The sequence below is a fragment of the Podarcis liolepis genome, assembly GCF_965112155.1.
Source record: "Podarcis liolepis genome assembly, chromosome: 1".
Classification (NCBI taxonomy): domain Eukaryota; kingdom Metazoa; phylum Chordata; class Lepidosauria; order Squamata; family Lacertidae; genus Podarcis; species Podarcis liolepis.
The window spans coordinates 121069457-121085701 of record NC_139554.1 but is presented as its reverse complement, the minus strand read 5'-3'; the positions used below and the strand labels follow the sequence as shown (position 1 = coordinate 121085701).

At 45.8% G+C, this 16245-nt stretch overlaps 1 long non-coding RNA gene across 1 annotated transcript; it reads left to right on the top strand.

Annotated features, from left to right (window-relative positions):
• The first annotated feature begins 2196 nt into the window (after positions 1–2196).
• LOC310691303 lies at positions 2197–15652 on the top strand. The gene is made up of 3 exons (XR_014518457.1): positions 2197–3140; positions 5474–5594; positions 14924–15652. It is a non-coding gene; the product is annotated as an uncharacterized lncRNA (long non-coding RNA).
• Positions 15653–16245: the final 593 nt, after the last annotated feature.

Sequence of the window (16245 nt, the reverse complement as noted above, 5' to 3'; positions counted from 1 at the left end):
GGGAGCTTTTGAATTTTTTAGCTTCTCTTTTTCTTTCCATTTGTTCGTTTTATTTTTGAAAACTCATCCTGTTCTTGTGCAGATCAGAGGCTTCCAGGGCTGTCTGTTACACTGCAATTTGAAAGCAGGAGGGGGAGAAGAGTTCGTGGCACATTTGGCATTTACTTTTTGCAGCTTTCTCTCATGTGATCTGCATTGCTCTATGACTCACCCAGTCTTCCACGTGGGCTGGCTTGCAACGAAAAACTTCCTCTGCATGCATGCCTACAGAGTGTGATCTCAAACCCTCCGAGTGTCCCTATTCTCCAGAAGACATACAGGTTCCTGATTTCATCCCAGGATATCTCGCTTTCCCTTAGAATGTCCCTATTAAAGAAATGTTTGAGGGCATGGAGTTATGTGACACCCCCTCCCCCGAGCCAAGGAGATAAGTACAGTCAAACCTCTTCTTACATCCGCCTCTGCTTGCGTCCATTTCGCCCAACGTCCACAGCAAACCCAGAAGTAACCGGCAGGTTTGCCGCCGGCCGTGCATGCGCAGGAGCGGCAATCGCCATTCACGCATGCGCAGAAGCGGCGATCGGCACTCGCACATGCACACAGCGGCGCCTCTCCCAGAGACCCGTTTCGATCTCCAGACGGACCTCTGGAACAGATTATGGTCGCAGGTAGAAGTTTGAAGGCAGCCCTGTAGAGGGAAGTTTTTTAATGTTTTATTATGGTTTTATATATGTTGGAAGCTGCCCAGAGTGGCTGGGGCATCCCAGTCAGATGGGCGGGTAAGAATAAGAATAAGAATGAAAATAAGAATCATAGAATAGGACGTCCCTATTTCTATCAAAGAAATGTTGGAGGTATGTCATCATGCCACACTAAGGCACAGTAAGGGAGGCAGGTGGCGCTGTGGTCTAAACCACTGAGCCTCTTTGGCTTGCTGATCAGAAGGTCGGCGGTTTGAATCCCCGCGACCGGGTGAGCTCTCGTTGCTCTGTCCTAGCTCCTGCCAACCTAGCAGTTTGAAAGCACACCAGTGCAAGTAGATAAATAGGCACCACTGCAGCAGGAACGTAAACACTGTTTCTCTGTGCTCTGGCTTCTATCACCAGTCCTGCTGGCCACATGACCCGGAAAGCTGTCTGTGGACAAACGGCAGTTCCCTTGGCCTGAATGCGAGATGAGCGCTGCAACCCCATAGTCACCTTTGACTGGACTTAACCGTCCAGGGGTTCTTTATCTTTACCTTTTACCTTAGACAGAGCTATTAAGTGTAACTTCTTTTCTAGCCTGTTGGTGCCACTGAAAAATTAGACTCATGTCATCTCGTACAACCTATAAGCACTGAGCACTCAGAGACTGCAGAAACCCATGTAGACACTTGTCAAAATTGCTAGTTGCAGTTGACTACAGTTTCTGCCAGACATGCATGCAGTAGAAAACCTGCTAGTTGACCGTTGTACAGAAGAAATGCCTTGTGTGTGAAGGAATGTTGGACGTGACTTTAAGAAAAACATTTCTGAATCAGCTGCACCCACAATCGGACGGAATCCTCTGCACTTGTTTATGTTTTCCCCACTGCTAAGATTTGCTCTGCGTTTAGATGTTCCTTTTGCGATAAGAGTTGGCGCAACGCGTGCCTATCAAAGTCTGCACAGCTACACCTTGGGAGGAATTTGACCTCCTCTTTCAGGGTCAAAGAACATTAACAGTAGCAAGGGATGAGTCATATCCCATACATCCTGATATTTCGTGCTGGTTAGAGGAATGATGTCCTAATCATATAGCATTTTTTGGCTCGGCTGTCTCTCTCTCGTGCGCGCACACATACACAGAGAGAGAGAGAGAGTGAGCCATGCCACAGCTTACAGCCGCCAGCCCTCAGATAGTTCTGTCAATGCAAGATGCACCAAAAATTACCTAACTGTCAAATTATTGGAGTACAGTGGTACCTCGGGTTACATACGCTTCATGTTACATACACTTCAGGTTACAGACTCCGCTAGCCCAGAAATATTGCTTCAGGTTAAGAACTTTGCTTCAGGATGAGAACAGAAATCGTGCTCCAGCGGCACGGCAGCAGCAGGAGGCCCCATTAGCTAAAAGTGGTGCTTCAGGTTAAGAACAGTTTCAGGTTAAGTACGGACCTCCGGAACGAATTAAGTACTTAACCTGAGGTACCACTGTACTGCAATATATCCAAAACAATGGGAGAAATTGGAAGGATCTCAAAAGAGAAGATAGACAGGGACTGGAAGGTGTTTAAAGGATACTTGCAAAACCATATTGAAAAATCAGAACTCCTATTTGAGTAAACAAGTTCCGTTTTAAATACTGGAATACTAAATAGGATGGATAACAATGTGTAATAGAAAAAGAAGCATGAAATTGGGTTAAAGGTGTGTGGGAGAAAGTAACAGAAGTGGAAAGAAATTGCAATTGAGGAGATTGGAAGTCTAACACAAAGGTGGGGTGAGGGGTGGTGGATGGTGATGGGAAAAGGAATTATCTGTGGGATTGAGTGTAGGTATGTTTGAACATTTTTAAGGATTGTATGAAATGTATGTTTGTATATTCGCAATATGTGTGTATTAATGCTGAATTATTTCAACAATAAAAACTTTCCCCCAAAAAAATTACCTAACTGTGCGCTACGGAAGCACCTTTGTTGCATGAAACAACACTAGGGCTGAACTGAAAGTGGGGTGCTTTCAGGAGCACATTTGGCAGAAGTGAAAAACTCAGCCGCTTTTGGTGATGTTGCGGGGTTTGCGGCAAAAGTGGCATAAAAGTATTCACCCATGAAGCCACTTTCAAGTAAGGGCTGGGATCACCTATGTGACCAGGGCAGGAATCACTGCCCTCACTCTCAGTGACCTTCGCTTGCTCTCGGTGATGTCGTAGCACAGTCAAATGTGATAGGCTACATAGGATTGTGGTGTCATGTTCACTATAAGCTCTCTGATTGGTAGGGATCATAGTGTGAATGAAAAAGAACCCCTATTTGAAGAGGGGGTGTGGGTAGGAATGCCATTGAAGCAGCAGCAGATATGAATAAGTACAAGGGGGAAATATGAATATCTGAAGAAGCTGATGGAAGAAAAGGGCAAACATTGAGGGGGTGCAGAAACTCCCCAAGAGGAAAGGTCAGTGGCTTTAAAATTTCAGTGGTGCCTTGACAACACATCCCACCCCTTCTGTTTTTTGTCAATGTTGTAGTAGCCCCATAGTGCCCTCTCAGCTTGGCATCCATTGTGGGCAAACCGGCCGTGCCCCTCTAAATCCAACTCTGGGAAAGGTTGTGAAATCCAGGGCTTTTTGTTTTGTTTTTTAAAAATGATATTTATTAGAAGTTTAAAGATTACAGAAAAAAGAAAAAAGGAAAACAATAAAAAGTTTAACAGAACATACATTACAATACATAAAAAGAAAAACATAAAAAACAGTACAACAATACAGCAAAAAGAAACAAAAACACTAAAACACACATCCAATATTCCATATCTTTACCTTTCATTTACTTGTTTCATCGACCTCCTCACACCTCCCTTTTTTGTATTCTAGTTCAATTAACTATTTCAGCAAATTCTTTCCATCTTTCTCAATTTTTGTTCTATAATTTATCTTAACGGTCTAACCTTAAATTTTTTCATTTTGGCCCATTATCAATCAGCTTTTACTTAATTCTTTATTACATTTCTGCTAAAACCATATAGCTTCATTCCAGCATCCTTCTAACATTCATTAATTTTGCAATATTTTTGTAAATATACTTTAAATTTTTTCCAATCTTCTTCCACCGACTCCATCCTAATCTTTGGTCTTAAAATAGTAACATTAGATTTTTCCCTATTAACAACCCATTTTTCATATTCCCTTAAAGCATTACAGCTGGAAACCACTTAATTTCTATCCAACATCATTCTAACATTCATCAATTTTACATTATTTCTGTAGATAGTCTTTAAATTTCTTCCAATCTTCTTCCACCGACTCTTCTCCCTGGTCTCGGATTCTGCCAGTCATTTCTGCCAGTTCCATATAGTCCATCACCTTCATCTGCCATTCTTCCAGGGTGGGTAGATCTTGTGTCTTCCAGTACTTTACAATGAGTCTTCTTGCTGCTGTTGTAGCGTACATAAAAAAAATTCTATCCTTCTTTAGCACCAATTGGCCGACTATGCCTAGGAGGAAGGCCTCTGGTTTCTTCAAGAAGGTATATTTAAATACCTTTTTCAGTTCATTATATATCATTTCCCAGAAAGCCTTAATCCTTGGGCACGTCGAAATCCAGGGCTTTTTGGTTTAGAGAAAAGGCATGTGTGAGATGAAATGAAAGAAGAGTACAAAAGTATGCATTTTATGGAGAGAGTGGTTGGGATGGGGAACCCTCCCTCTCTCATACCACTGGAATTCGGGAACATCCAATACATCTGAACGTTGGAAAGTTCTGGACAGACAAATGGAAGTAATTACTTATCCAGAGCATATTTCAACTATGGAGATCGCTCCCGCAAGCGGTAGAGATGGCCACCAACTCGGATGGCTTTAAAAGAGGATTTGATAACTTCATGTAGGATAAGGCTCTCATTACTAGTCATGTGGACTACTAGTCATGGGACGTGTGCGGTGCTGTGGTCTGAACCACTGAGCCCCTTGGGCTTGCTAATCAGAAGGCCGGCGGTTCGAATCTCCACAACAGTGTGAACTCCCGTTGCTCTGTCCCAGCTCCTGTCAACCTAACAGTTCAAAAGCATACCAACGTGAGTAGATAAATAGGTACCACTGTGGTGGGAAGGTAAACGGCGTTTCCATGTGCTCTGGTTTCCGTCACGGTCTCCCGTTGTGCCAGAAGCGGTTTAGTCATGCTGGCCACATGACCCGGAAAGCTGTCTGTGGACAAACGCCAGCTCCCTTGGCCTGAAAGGGAGATGAGTGCTGCAATCCCATAGTTGCTTTTGACTGGACTTAACCGTCCAGGGGTCCTTTACCTTTTTAGCTTTTACTAGTCATGATGGCTAAATCCAAGGCTTTTTCCCCAGCTGGAACTCACCCACCAGAACCCAGTTCCGGCCCCTCTCCGGTGGCACTATTGCAATTCTAAGAGAACAAGGGAGGCTTTGTGGTGAGTTCCGGTACCTCTTTTTCAAGAAAAATAGCACTGCCTAAATTGTACCTCCACAGTCAGAGACAGTATGCTCCAGCCACAGCTGGAGAAAGTGCCCTTGTGTTCCTGTATTGCTTGCAAGCTTCTGATTGGCCATTGTGAAAACAGGAATCTGGGCCAAACGAGTCACTTGACCCAATCCTGCAAGGATCTTCTTACATTCTTAGGCAGGAACAAAAAAGCACACATTTTACACCAGAAATGTCCACAGTGCAGCCCAGCATAATATGTCATCTGTTCTCTTATTGATTTAAAAGGCAGGTTTCTATTATGTTTGACTTGCCTGCGCATAACTGATGTTTCTCAAAACAGGATTCTCGTCAGGTCAAAAAGCCCATCATCTTGAGAGAGCCATTGGAGGTTATTAGACAAGCAAGCAGCCCCTTCATCATCTGATCCATTCAGGTCACAGCCCAATCAGGAGGCGTCACAGGTAACAGTGTGACTCTGGGAGCCAATGAGAATGGCTGTCTTTACTTTGGGCCACATACCTGAATAAGCAACTGCAGGTGACCGTCTAGGGAAGAACTTTACGCAGGGATGCATTTTCACTGCACTGGTAGGAAAGTGCTCATCTGGGACACAATGTTCTAATGCTCAGAGGAAGCGAGAGGGAAGCGTGGTAAAGTGGTTAGAGCCTGGGAGACAGGGATTCAAATTCCCACTCAGCCATGAAGTTCACCGGGAGACCTTGGGCCAGTCCCTTCATCTCAGCTAAATCTACCCCAGAGAGTTGTTGTGATGATAATATGGGGAGGAGGCGGTGCACGTCACCATGGAAGCTGCCTTATACAGAGTCAGACCACTGATCTATCCAGCTCTGTACCGTCTACACTGAAGACTCATCCATACTTCGGCTTGTCCCACCGCTTTTCCCCAGGGAAAACCCTCTGAATTGGCGCAAATGTCAATTGGCCCCAATGGACCAGCTTCCGCTGCTTATTGCCTTGGTTTGCCATTGCATTTCTGTAATAATAAAAACAGCAACAGCAACAACAATTTTATTATTTATATGCCGCCCATCTAACTGGGTTTCCCCAGCCACTCTGGGCAGCTCCCAACAAAATATTAAAAACATAGTAAAACATCAACCATTAAAAACATGCCTTCAGATGTCTTCCAAAAGTCGAATAGTTGTTTCTCTGTTTGACATCTGACAGGAGAGCGTTTCACAGGGTGGGTGCCACTACCAAGAAGGCCCTCTGCCTGGTTCCCTGCAGCTTCACGTCTCATAGTGAGGAAACCACCAGAAGGCCCTTGGAGCTGGACCTCAGTGTCTGGGCTGACATGAAGAACTGCATGCAGCAGCCCTGACGTTCTCACCGCTTTCCTCAGGTCATGGAGGGAGATGGCAGGAGATCAACAGGAGCCTTGCCAAGGACTGCGGGGTTTGGCGAGAGGTTCGGAATCTTCCAAGGCAAACAGAAAACCACTTGGAACAGTGCCTAAAAAGCATGGGACAAGCAAAAGAAAAAAAGGAAAGGAAAAACCCTGCTCAAACCCGTGCTTTCTAGGCACAGGATAAGCAGAAGTGTGGATGAGTTCTGCGTAGCAGCAGATCTCCAGGGCTTCAGTCGCAGGGGATGGTGCCAGCCCTACCAGGAGGTGGTAGAGACTGGATATTGAACGTGCAGCCCTCTGCAAACAAAGCAGATAATCTGACGTTAGGCAAGTGTGGTGTAGTGGTTAAGAGCAGTGTGGTGTAGAGAGCCAGTGTGGTGTAGTGGTTAAGAGCAGTGGACTCGTAATCTGGTGAACCGGGTTCGCTTCCCTGCTCCTCCACATACAGCTGCTGGGTGACCTTGGGCTAGTTACACTTCTCTGAAGTTTCTCAGCCCCACTCACCTCACAGAATGCTTGTTGTGGGGGAGGAAGGGAAAGGAGAATGTTAGTCGCTTTGAGACTCCTTAGGGTAGTGATAAAGCAGGATATCAAATCCAAACTCTCTTTCAAGGATGCTTCCTCTTTGCAGCAAAACAAAGAATGGCTTTCTAATGAAGAGATATGCAGAAGGTTCTGCTGAAGTCCAATTAAATAGCAAAGGCTGGTGGGCAAGGGAAGGCAGCCCAGGCTCGAATGCTCGATTGCCAGAAAGCCAATGTTCATAATAATCCGGGTCAGTGTATAATAATCCAGATGCAATCATCATCATTGTTCTGCCAGGATGCTGAGGTCCAGCACCAAGGGCCTTCTGGCAGTTCCCTTGCTGAGAGAAGCAAAGCTACAGGGAACCAGGCAGAGGGCCTTCTTGGTAGTGGCACCCACCCTATGGAACGCCCTCCCACCAGATGTCAAAGAGATAAACAACTACCTGACATTTAGAAGACATCTGAAGGCAGCCCTGTTCAGGGAAGCTTTTAAAGTGTGACATTTTAATGTATTTTTAATCTTTGTTGGAAGCCGCCCAGAGTGGCTGGGGAAACCCAGCTAGATGGGTGGGGTACAAGTAATAAATTATTATTATTATTATTATTATTATTATTATTATTATTATTATTATTATTATTTTATATCCCACCCATCTGGCTGGGTTTCCCAAGCCACTCTGGGCGGCTCCCAACAGAACATTAAAAACACAGTAAAAGATCAAACATTAAGAACTTCCCTAAACAGGGCTGCCTTCCAGATGTCTTCTAAAAGTCAGATAGTTGTTTATTTCCTTGACATCTGATGGGAGGGTGTTCCACAGAGCAGGCACCACTACTGAGAAGGCCCTCTGCCTGGTTCCTTGTAACCTCACTACTTGCAGTGAGGGAACTGCCAGAAGGCCCTCAGAGCTGGACCTCAGTGTCCGGGCTGAACGATGGGGGTGGAGATGCTCCTTCAGGTATACTGGGCCGAGGCTGTTTTGGGCTTTAAAGGTCAGCACCAACACTTTGAATTATGCTTGGAAACATACTGGGAGCCAATGTAGGTCTTTCAGGACTGGTATTATATGGTCTCGGCGGCCGCTCCCAGTCACCTTAGCTCATTCTAACATTAGATCGTTTTATGCTCTCACGGAGAAACGTCTGAGGCTGACTGAGCTCACAGTGCATTGCGTATGTATCCCCTGTTGAAAGTGGTGCGCTCCCTTGCTGTCCATTTTTTCAGGAGTTAGATTTGAGATTTTGCTACTGCTGTACAAAGGAAATCCCATATGGATTTAGATTGGGGCTATGTGAAAAGCCAGCTGCCCCCCCCCCCCATCTTTCCTCGCTCCTTTCGATCTGTGGATGAAGAGCTATTGATGGTGCCACATCCCCATGCACTAAAGCATACTCTGACACAAACATGTGTTTTTTCAAGCACTGTGGCACCAGGAATTCCATACCCTCCAACCTTTCTCCAATGAAAATAGGGACGTCCCATTCCATAATGATAATTTTACTATTTATACCCCACACATCTTACTGGGTTGCCCCCGCCACTCCGGGCAGCTTCCAACATATATCAAAACATAATAAAATGATAAACATTAAAAACAAACCTTCCTTATACAGTGGTACCTCGGGTTACATGTGCTTCAGGTTTCATATGCTTCAGATTACATATGCTTCAGGTTACACACTCTGCTAGAAATAGTGCTTCAGGTTAAGAACTTTGCTTCAGGATAAGAACAGAAATCGGGCTCCGGCGGCGTGGCGGCAGCAGGAGGCCCCATTAGCTAAAATGGTGCTTCAGGTTAAGAACAGTTTCAGGTTAAGTACAGACCTCCGGAACGAATTAAGTACTTAACCCGAGATACCCCTATACAGTTTTGCCTTCACACAGCTCAGGGGTTGGATAACTCCATACCCTCCAACATTTCTCCAATGAAAATAGGGACATCCTGAGGAAATGCAGGCCATTCCAGGATCAAATCAGAAACCAGGACGGCTTCTCTAAATCAGGGACGTCCCTGGAAAATAGGGACATTTGGAGGGTCTAGAAGTCTCTTTCCTAAGGCTGTGTGACTTTAAAGCGTATTTGAAGCACGTTCTCTCCCTCAAAGAATTATGGGCACTGTAGTTTCTTAAGGGCTGCTGGGAAATGTAACTCAGTGAGGGCTAAACTACACAGCGCAGAATTCTTTTTTTAGAAAGAATGTGATTAAAATGTGCTTTCAAGTATCATCATGATGTTTTGTTGAAAACCTTTGAGCTAGTAAACATTCCCCACCCATGCATCACATGGAGGAATGTATTACATGGAAGAATGTATTACAGTGGTACCTCGAGTTAAGAACTTAATTCATTCTGAAGGTCCGTTCTTAACCTGAAACTGTTCTCTTTTTTTCAAAAAAAAAAATTATTCATTTTATAACACAACTAAACAACACAAACAGAAAAACAAACAATACAAACAGATTCTTGTCTTATCCTTATTTTTTTCTAAACATTGTTAGGTGAGCTTCCCCAAGTCCCCCCATCTGATTTTCATTTTACCTCATCTTTAGCAGTTTACATATATCATAATTTTAACCATTTTTTTATCAACTTTTACCATATTATCACATTTTATCCCTTACAAATAATACTATTTTAAAAACACACTATCTTCTACTTCTAACCTTACAGCCTATATCCACTTCCGAAGCTATTCTAAGATTTAAATATTAGCATATTTTTTTCCAAATATTCTTTAAACTTCTTCCAATCTTCTTCCACCGTCTCTTCTCTCTGGTCTCAGAGTCTCCCAGTCAGTTCGGCAAGTTCCATATAGTCTAACCTGAAACTGTTCTTAACCTGAAACTGTTCTTAGCTTTAGCTAATGGGGCCTCCTGCTGCTGCCGTGCCACCGCCGCACAATTTCTGTTCTCATCCTGAAGCAAAGTTCTTAACCCAAGGTACTATTTCTGGGTTAGTGGAGTCTGTAACCTGAAGCGTCTGCAACCTGAAGCGTCTGTAACCCGAGGTACCACTGTACTCCCTCACAACTGTTTTTAGGGTTGCATCCACAGTGGTTTACCACACTGATTGCCACCGCATGAACGTACTTAGGACATACTGTCCGTAAAAAACCTGATTTTGCAGCTGCGATAACACTGCCCTTGCGATGAGCAATAAAACATGTACACAGCTGCATGGCTATTTAGAAAGCAAGGGAAATGACTCCAGATCTCATAACAATTCACACTTTCCAGGGCTGGTCTTCTAGGAAGGATGACGCCCCCATTTTGGAGAGAGGCCCAAACAATTTAATTCCCATTATGCTGAACCTTGATTGTTACGACCATTATTGTTTTAAGCAAAGCACTCTTGAGGAAGGTAACGTAGGGGAAATATATTTGTCATCTTCGGAGAGGGAAGGAGATGAACTGATATGAAGGGCTGAGTCAAGGAATAAAGGTCCAGCTTCCAGTTCTGGATGTTGTTGGGGATCCACAGTTGTGTTACAAATTTCATACCGTCCAAGATTTCTCTGAAGAAAATAGGGGCATCCTATCATCATCATCATTATTATTATTAATCGCATAACTCCACATCTTTCAACATTTCTCCTATGAAATGTCCTAAGGAAAAGCGGGACATTCTGTGATCAAATCAGAAACTGGGATGACTTCTGTAAATCCAGGACTTGTGGAATGTGATACATAAGCAGCAGTCAAATGCAACATTCCTTGTTTTCCTAGAGCGGACATGCAAGGGGGTGTTTGGTCCAGCCAGTCGGAACTTCCTGTTTCCTCCTGGGCTGGGACATACTTCCTTTGCATGTGACTAGAGGTGGGCGTGACCTTACCTGTTCAGGTAACAAAAGCACAAGGCACGCAGCACACTCTCTCTTTTTGACTTCCTCCATCATTGAAGCAGCTTTTAGCTAGAGATGCTCTGTTTGCTTTCAGCCAACAGAGGACACTGGGATTATCCCCATATGGGATAGTTCCACATGTATATACAGTGGTACCTCGGGTTACATACACTTCAGGTTACAGACTGCTTCAGGTTACAGACTCCGCTAACCCAGAAATAGTACCTCAGGTTAAGAACTTTGCTTCAGGATGAGAACAGAAATCGTGCTCTGGCGGCGCGGCGGAAGCAGGAGGCCCCATTAGCTAAAGTGGTGCTTCAGGTTAAGAACAGTTTCAGGTTAAGAACGGACCTCCGGAACAAATTAAGTACTTAACCCAAGGTACCACTGTACTTTGTAACTAAGTCTGCCTTCAGGGATCCAACTGTGAAATGATGATGTGAGTAAACTTCTTTTATTGACTTTAAATAAGATTGTGGCGTGTTTATTCTTTTAAGAGGGATATAACAGATCTTACCAGGAACCTAACAGTGAGAGGCTTACACAAGCCTGCAACAAGCCTGAGAGCCAGTGTGGTGTAGTGGTTAAGAGCGGTAGTCTCATAACCTGGTGAACCGGGTTCGCTTCCCCGCTCCTCCACATGCAGCTGCTGGGTGATCTTGGGCTAGTCACACTTCTCTGAAGTCTCTAAGCCCCACTCACCTCACAGACTGCTTGTTGTGGGGGAGGAAGGGAAAGGAGAATGTTAGTCGCTTTGAGACTCCTTCGGGTAGTGATAAAGTAGGATATCAAATCCAAACTCTTCTTCTTCTTCAACCAGCTACCTGCTGAGCATTTAAAAGGGGAATGTAAAACTCTGCTAAGTAAAGGAACTTGCTAGCACAAGTTAGGAAGGATATTAATTTTAAAAAATCCTCTCCTGCCTCCCTGAACATTCCCATAGGGCTGTCCCTGGAAAATAGGGACACTTGGAGGTTCTGACATTATACAGATGGGGTGGCTGCCCAGCCAGGCTTCTGCATGGGCTTCTCATTAACGGTGTTGCAGGAGACATTGATGTGCAGCAGGTCATCCAAGCAATGTAAGCCACTCCAAACAGGAATCTGACATCCATAGCTGAAAGCAGTAATTTTGGATTAAGCTGGTGGTGGCAGGCAGCTAAGGGTGCATTCAGACACACAGAAAATATTGCATTAGTTTTCAAATGTTCCTTTCACACTGCAGTTCCTGTTGTGTTGTGCAATGCTTGCTCTGTGTTCGACATACCACAGTGTTGCGCTAAATTTCATTCCTACCAGTGGGCGTGGTGTGGACATGTGTCATCAGACATTACCACTGCCCCACCTTCCTGATGCCCAATGAAAACAGCAGGAAAGAACAGTCTGGTGGTATGCCATCCCAAATTTTGTCACTTTACTCCCACAATTTTCCAGTTAAGGGAGCTGCAAGCATGCTTTTCTTTCCTGGAACCAAGTAACATGAATTAATTATATTCCATTAATTTCACAGAAGTGGCTTTTCACATCGTGTGAAAGCTCAGATATCATGTGGAAATTAACAATGGGGGAAATGTAAGGGAAATGGAATAAACCTCTGTGTGAATGCAGCCTTTAAAAACCCAGAAACAATGTACTGTATTTTTTGCTCTATAAGACTCACTTTTCCCCTCCTAAAAGGTAAAGGGAAATGTGTGTGCGTCTTATGGAGCGAATGCAGGCTACGCAGCTATCCCAGAAGCCAGAACTGCCAAAGCAGAAGACAGGATTGCTGCTTTCACTGTGCAGCAATCCCTCTTGCTGTTCTTGCTTCTGAGATTCAGAATATTTTTTTTCTTGTTTTCCTCCTCCAAAAACTTGTGGTCTGGTGAGTCTTATAGAGCGAAAAATACGGTAACTTTGGAGGCAGCCCGGCTGTCCACTTCTTCTGCAGCCTTATCACATTACTCAATATGCACATTTAAAAATTAACAGGCCATATCTTTTGTCCCTTTGCTGATTTATCCACTGTTAAAAATGTAAGCTGTAAATTCTTTGGAATAAAGAACCTGGATTAAAAAAAAAATAATGCTAGTCTGTTAAGAACCATGTATACTGATGGCACTACAGTGGTACCTTCGGTTATGAACTTAATTCATTCCGGAGATCCATTCTTAACTCGAAACCGTTCTTAACATGAGACGCATGTTCGTTAATGGGGCCTTCCACTGCCACCACGCCACCGCCATGCGACTTCCACTCGCATCCTGGGGCAAAGTTCGCAACCAGGAGCATCTAATTCTGGGTTAGTGGAGCTCGTTACCCGAAGTGTTCGTAAGGAGGACAGTACGTAACCTGAGGTTGCACTGTAGATGAATCCAAGCAAAAAAGAAAATTGAACGGAGAGCAAAACTCTTCAGCATGTTTTCTTTCAAAGAAAAGCCTGTGTGTGGATAAACATCACAAGGCGGCTGGAGTCTGGAGTTTCCTGTTGCCATTCTGTTCTTGCCTTAAAGGAGGGAATAAAGCTCTGGTCTAGCTTCCTGGCACCTCTACAACGCAGGTCAATGCAATTTTCACCCTTCGAGACAAATCCAGCTGGCCCATCGAGTATGTGATGGCCCCAGTGGTAGAGCAAGCTGATTGGGCACCTTGGGCGCTGCATGTGCCCTGCGCCCAGGGGTGGGGCCAGCCAGGGCCTCTGAGGAGTCTGCCTGCCTCCTCCCACTCAGCCACCCTACTGCTGAGGGGGAGGCGGCGGGCGGACCATTTGGGGCAGCGGGGAGCCTGCAGGTGCCCAAGTTGAGATGTGTGGCTCGGGCGCACTGCAGGCCCCGCAGTGAGCGCTGCCCGTCGTTTTGTCACCCGCCTCAGTGGTGACACCCGGGGTGGGCAGCCCCCACCGCACGCCCCCTTCCTCCACCCCTGGATGGCCCACCAAGATCTCAACAAGCCTCCTGGTTTCCTTCTCCTAGTGAGATTGTCAAGCACATAGAATCATAGAATTGTAGTGTTGGGAGAACACAGATAAGGGCTTTATGGCAAAGGTGGAGGAAAGATCCTGAGGCCTTGTCCTCCCAGGCCATTTTGACAGGTGGGCAGCACTGCTCGCCGGTCAATCAGGCGACCCAACTTGAAAGGAAATAATTGGGAGTGCACTCCAATCTCCTCCCGATTCTTTTCTTTCTTCCTTTGCAGTGCAGCTTCAGCCCAAGCTGGGCTGCAAAGGTGAGATCCCTGCCGAAAGCAGGAGTCGGCTGCATTGCAGAGTTCCCAGCCGGCTGGCTGCCTGGCTGGCTGATAGGAACTGAAATCCTGCCACATCTGGAAGGCTTCTGGTCCTCCTTTCTTGCCAGTGGTGGCTAATGCTCATTGCAGCTGGTAGAGTGGAAGGAAAGGCGTCCAGGCAGAAGGCAGATCCAGAGCCAAAGACAGGTGGAACCAACTTATTCCAGACCCTCCAAGTGCCCCTATTTTCCAGGGACAGTCCTGGATTTACAGATGCCATTCTGGTTTCTGATTTGATCCTGTAATGTCATTTTCATCAGAGAAATGTTTGAGGGCATGTGACCCCTGAGCCAAGGAGATAAGTAAATATCTATGCAACCTTTAGAAGACATCTGAAGGGAGCCCTGCTTGCACTTTGACGTGCTTTCGAACTGCTAGGTTGACAGGAGCAGGAACCGAGCAACGGGAGTTCACCCCATCACGGGGATTCAAACCGCCAACCTTCTGATCGGCAAGCCCTAGGCTCTGTGGTTTAGTCCCTGTTGTTGAGGATATGCTTATTCCAGATTTGTCACCATCCTGCTTCCTGAAGGAGGGTATCACTAAGCTAAGGAGGAAGAGGAAGCTGACAGGCAGGCCCACCCCCTGGACTGGGTGCAAATAGGAAGGTGGGGACTTGTTGAGTGGGGCGACTGAAGTTGGTGGTGGGGCAGTGGCCTGATTCGCCCCAGCAGACCAGCCTCCACTGCTTACGGCCCTGGTTGGGCGATGGCGGTCGTGGCGCTCCTGCAGACCTGAGACTGACATGCAGAACGACATGCAGCCCTGACGTTCTCTCTGCTTTCCTCAGGTCATCGAGGGAGATGGCAGGAGATCAGCAGGAGTCCTGCCAAGGACTGCAGGGCTTGGCGAAAGGTTCGGAATCTTCCGAGGCAACTTTTTTCCCCCTGACCTCCTCTCCCCCTTGGCCAAACTCACATACACAGCTCTCCGGTCGGACGGTGGTATTGTTTCGGAGCTTGAAACGGGTCCAATATTTGGCCTTCACTTCCCCTCCGCAGCTCAGGAGACATTCTGTTCTCACACACTCTAATGGCTCTTCTCTAATGAGCACATGAAAATAACAAGGAAAACTAAAGCAATTTGGCTCGGCTTTGAGGAGGTGTGCCGGGGAGCGGGGGAACGAGCAGAGAGGAACAAATGCTGAAAAGCCAAGGCCTCTATTTTCCAATGCTGCTAGCCATGACAGGGGTTTTCTGAAAGCTCACCTTTTCAAAGGGCGAAGTCTGAAGTTTGGCTCGGCAGTGCAGTGATTTGTTTATAATTATATGTTGAGAGTTCCTAGGAAGGCCAGATGCACAGATCCTGCTCAAACACCCCTAAGGATAGTGGCAAGGGGAACAGAGGGTGAGGTGGAGAAATGTCCCCGCTCAGAATCACAGAACTGCAGAGTTGGAAGGGATCCCCCAGGGTCATCTAGTCCAACCCCCTGGAATGCAGGAATCTTAGAAAGAGCAGCCCCACTCTCAGTGGTATAGCAAGGTCAGGTGGTACCCGGTGTGGAAAATTTCTTGTCACCCCCCCCACACACACACACACACATTGAAATTATTATTATTTTTTGCCTGCAAAAATGGTTTGACTTTATTTCATATTTGGGGGGGGGCAGAGTTGTTGAGCTTTTTGGAGGGAGCCAGAGTTGTTCAGTGTTATGTACTGAGTTGAATAGGATCCAAAAGGGAGCAGTCTGATTGGTCCTGGTCCTAGAACAATAGGATTCAGAATGCAGCAGTCTGATTGGTCCTAGAACAATAGGGTCCAGAATGCAGCAGTCTGATTGGTCCTAGAACAATACAGCAGCATGATTGGTCTGCAGAAGCCACCCAATCCAGCTCCAGGTGGAAGTGAATCCGCAACCTGATTGGCCTACAGGAGAATCCCAGAATTAGCCAATCACGTGTGGCCCATTGTGTAAATAATGTATATAAAGCAGATATTTGGGGGGAACTTTCATTCCTCTGAATATTCAGCTGAATGAGCTGAATAAAGAGCATGAAATCCACACTCGACTCTGAGTATATTTCACTGGCAACGAAGGTGGGATCCTGTTGAGCTGACTGCCACACACAGCACCGCCACCTGCTGCACCGCTGCCTCGCACCGTGTATCCAG